Source organism: Octopus bimaculoides, chromosome 6 (assembly GCF_046866305.1).
Source record: "Octopus bimaculoides isolate indiv1 chromosome 6, ASM4686630v1, whole genome shotgun sequence".
Classification (NCBI taxonomy): domain Eukaryota; kingdom Metazoa; phylum Mollusca; class Cephalopoda; order Octopoda; family Octopodidae; genus Octopus; species Octopus bimaculoides.
The window spans coordinates 96,780,047-96,785,046 of NC_142933.1; positions in this window are offsets into that span (position 1 = coordinate 96,780,047).

Consider the following 5,000-nt stretch of genomic DNA (forward strand, 5'->3'; position numbering starts at 1 on the left):
TTCAACTTTATGGATGATCACGATATCTGGTCGTCTCGCCTCTATGACTTAGTCGTACTGCGTGTTAAAATCCCAGAGTATTTTGTAATGTTCGTTTTCCATTACTCCCTCTGGCTTGTGTTCATACCACTGTTTGGCTCTCTCGACATTTGCTTTACCGCACAACAGCTAGTGGACATATCTGGTCGCATTGTCTTGCCTCCATTTATATTCGCGTTGTGCGAGCTTACAGCACTCACTAGCAATACGGTTTATACTTTCTCCCTTCTCAGAGCACATCCTACACAGTGTCGAGTCAGTGCTTCTATCAATGTGATATTTGGAGTAGTTTGTTCTGAGAGCTTGTTCTTGAGCGCTGCACACTAATGCCACAGTGAGCCCTTTTAAGTCTCCTTTCTGCAGTCATTGCCAGGTTCTATTCCAATCAATCTCATCCTTATTCTTCAAGAACCGACTGTGCATTTTCTTGTCCTGCCAAATTTTCTTCATCTGCTCTATTTGGTCTTTCTTAAATTGTGTTTAAGATCCATGGCTTCGTTCATTTTTAAGGTTCCCTGCATTTTCACTGATTCAATCATTTCTTCTTTACTCCCCTTGACATACCAAGGCAGGCTAATCTCCTAATCCCTCGCACAATCTTTGTAACACACTAATCCCTGTCCTCCTTCCTTCCTCTTTACATACAATCTTGACACATCACTCTTAGGGTGTAGTTCCTTGTTCATTGTCAATAATTTATGTGTTTTCCGGTCTATCTCTTGTAATTCATGTTCCTTCCAAGATACTATTCCTGTACCATTCTTCTTCTTCTTCTTCTTCTTCTTCTTCTTCTTCTTCTTCTTCTTATTATTATTATTATTATTATTATTATTATTATTATTATTATTATGCGGCGTGCTGACAGAATCGAAATGCTTAGCGGAATTTCGTGCGCCATTACGTTCTGAGTACAAATTCCGCCGAGGTCGACTTTGCCATTCATCGTTTCGGGGTCGATTAAATAAGTACCAGTTACGCACTGGGGTCGATCTAATCGACTTACTCCTCCCTCCAAATTTCAGGCCTTGTGACTATAGTAGACATGATTATTATTATTATTATCATTATTATTAACGCAATCGGCAGAAAATAACATAAGTGACTCAACCCCACCTTGCGTGTGTGTGTGTGTGTGTGTGTGTGTGTGTGTGTGTGTGTGTGTGTGTGTTTGTGTGTGTGTGTGTGTGTGTGTGTGTGTGTCGGAGTTGTGTTTGCCAAGTCATTCGATGTGCTGAATTTTAAAGCAATTACGTGGAGGATTTCTTTTAGTCGCAGAAACTTTTGACTCCACTTAATCATTTACTTGCTGTCAAAATTTTGTTATAAATGTGTGCGTTCGTCTGGGTGTGTACCCGTTTGTGTTTTTGGGGGTAATTGTTCAAATGCCCTTGCGTGTATTGTATTACGTTCTGTTTTGTATTTGAATGTGTATTGCGATCTGCAATGTAACAAACATGTTCCTTGTTGTTTCTGTTGTTGTTGCTGCCAATATATTATACACATACATACACACATTCATACATTCATTTATACATACGGACATACATACACGCATGCATGCATACATAAGTATATACGTACATACAGACATACATACATATAAGGTGGTGCTCGTACAGACAGACATACAAAAAGGTGGTGCTCGTAACTTTATTTGCATTATTTACATTATTTGTCCTCGTCTTGTTTGTTGTTAACACAACGTTTCGGCTCATATACCCTCCAGCCTTCATCAAGTGTCTTAGGTCACTGCCTGAAATCCAACTCGGAATCTTGGGGTTAGTGGCCTGCGCTCTTAACCACTACGCCATATGCCCGCCATATGCTAATTATGGAGTAAATTTTAGGACTTATAAATCTAATATTCTACTATCCTTCCTTAATACCGGTTCACATATGCTGTTCATATCTGCACTCGGTCTGCTTAGGAGGTTGTTGTGTCCTAGCATATGTGCTGTTTCTTTTAGTTTTCGTATTTTCCAGTGGTGTTCTCTGTCTATTATTTTAACTTCATCCCACAGGGGGAGGTGGTCTCCATTTTTCCATACATGATCAGCTATAACAGATTTATCAACATCTCCTCGTGTTACAGCTTTGCGTGTTACAGCTTTGCGTGTTACAGCTTTGCGTGTTACAGCTTTGCGTGTTACAGCTTTGCGTGTTACAGCTTTGCAATGTTCCTTTACCCTTATTTTGAGGGGGCGATATGTTTCGCCTTTGTATAACCTACCACATGAGATGGAGTACACGCAGTTCTTGGTCATATTCTCTTCTATTGGTGGTTTTACTCGAAGGAGATATTTGCAAAATGTTGTATTACTTTTGAATACTGTCCTGATGTCATATAGAACTGTATTAGTCATTGTAAGCCTAGTACTAATTCTATCGGATCTTTCGCTGAACCTCTAAGTTACGGCGACGTAAACAATCCAGCATCAGTTGTCAAGCGATGGCGGTGGGGACAAGCACAGACACACAAATCCACTCACAAGCCTACCAAATTCACTCACAAGGCTTTATTCAGCCCGAGGCTATAGTAAAAGACACTTGCCCAAGGTGCCACGCAGTGGGACTGAACCCGGAACCATGTGGTTGGTAAGCAAACTACTTACCACACAGCTACTCCTGCACCTATGTATATGTGTGTGTGTGTGTGTGTGTATGTGTGTGTGTGTGTGTGTGTGTGTGTACGATGGGCTTCTTTCAGTTTCCGTCTACCATACCCATTCACAAGGTTTAATGACATAAGAATATATCAAATATAGACTTAACACGTCGCCCGGTTTGACACCATCACCTGAACTTGCTCGCCTTTGGCAGACTCTGTTCAGGGACAACCATTCGTGTTAGGTTCCCGGACTAAAGACATTTTCCTAACACCAGTCTCCTTGAAAAGGCTCGGGGAGGTCTCTTTTCCTTCTCTGCCTAAGTCACTGAAAAGGCAAAGAAAAGCAAAAGCCATTTAGACATAATGAAAATGCTGACCTCATCATTCCTATCCGTCGCCAAAACATCCTTTCATTGATTAACCACGGATTCCCAAAATTACAGCGGAAATATTATATAGTCTAAAAATAATAAGCTGTACTCAGCAAGGTTTTCATGAAACAGCTTTTTATGAATATATCTGTTTATATTTTGCTTGTTTCAGCCATTAGACTGCTGTCATGTTGGAGCACCGCCTTGAAAGATCTGATCAAATCAATCCCCATATTCTATCAGTTGATGGAGACAAGGTCAAACACAAAGTCACACACACACACACTCTCTCTCTCTCTCTCTCTCTCTCTCTCTCTCTCTCTCTCTCTTTCACTCTCTCTTACACACATACACACAAACACACAAAAATACGTATATATATATATATATATATATATATATATATATATATATGTGTGTGTGTTAATTCTCTAAATGAAGTATTAACAGTAACTGCACGATAAAGTGTAGTATGTTGCCACTTAAGTGTGGCTGACCCCTAGGGGTGGATGTTACTGTTGCTTTTAGCCCCAGGAGGACATCTCCTCCAGCTGGCTTATCGACACACGACTGTGTACTGTTTGCCAAGGGAAGTTATCCCTCTCACCATGATCTGTAGCACGAACGGATCCGGATTTCAGGGTTATTTCCCTTCGTCGGCGTTCGACAGCCACTGACCCTGGAGAGAGAGACAAAAACCTGGCAATCTTATATCTACTTTTCCAGTGAAATTCTTCATTGATATCGAAAAGGTGAAAACAAGCAATGTTAATTCTCTAAATGAAGTATTAACAGTAACTGCACGATAAAGTGTAGTATATTGCCACTTAAGTGTGGCTGACCCCTATATATATATATATATATATATATATATATATATATATGTATATGTATGTATATATGTATGTATGTATACGACGGGCTTCTTTCAGTTTCCGTCTACTGTATCCATTCACAAAGCTTTGGTTGCACCGGGGCTATTATAGAGGATACTTGCCGAAGGTGCCACGCAGTGGGTCAGAACCCGAAACCATGTGATTGGAAAGCAAACTTCTTACCACACAGCCATGCCGGCCCATAAAATTTCACCCCCGCCCACACACACATACACACAATTACCTAAACACAAAATAGGACGCAGTGTCCCTGCCACCAATATATACAAAGCCTAGAGGATACTAGATGCTGGAATCCCAAACACTAATGGAGCAAACGGACGCGCGTTTTGTTCTTTAATAAAATGGTTTTTGAAGCTCAAGAACCGAGGTCACCGGAGGAAACTGGTTACATTTTGGGCCTGAAATTTGAGATTGAGACTTAGATATTTACTAACAAAGACAAATTAGCCAATAATTACGGTTACAAGATATACACATGTTATTATTTTTAAACAAAGTATAAAACTAGAGAATCAAATGCTAAATTTTAGAAAAGTCTTGCGCATTGACACTCTGCCGCTTATACACTGAATTTGCAAAATAAGATCGTAGCCATTTAATAACGATTTTTAGTTCCGAGTAATTATGGTTACAAGGTGTAGACACAGAGCACGCGCGCACACACACACACACACACACACACACACACACACACACACACACACACACACACACACAAATACATACACACACATACATACACCCATACATACTTAGCTATGCCGAGATTGAAACTGAGAGTTTGTCTCGCGATTCGTATTTCACGGGCATTGTGTGTGTTTATTGAGCGAAAACACCTACAGCTCCACGAGGCTCCGGCAGTGGGTGGTGGCGACCCCTGTTGTACTCTTTCGCTCCAACTTTCTCTCACTCTTTCTTCCTGTTCCTTGAGTAACGCTGTGATGGACTGGCGTCCCGTCCAGCTGAGAGGGAACGCATACGCCATTAAAACCGCGGGAACCGGGCCCATGAGCCTGGCTAGCTTTAAAAGGGTGCATAAAAAAATACATATACAATGATGCACACACAAAGGCGCACTCACAC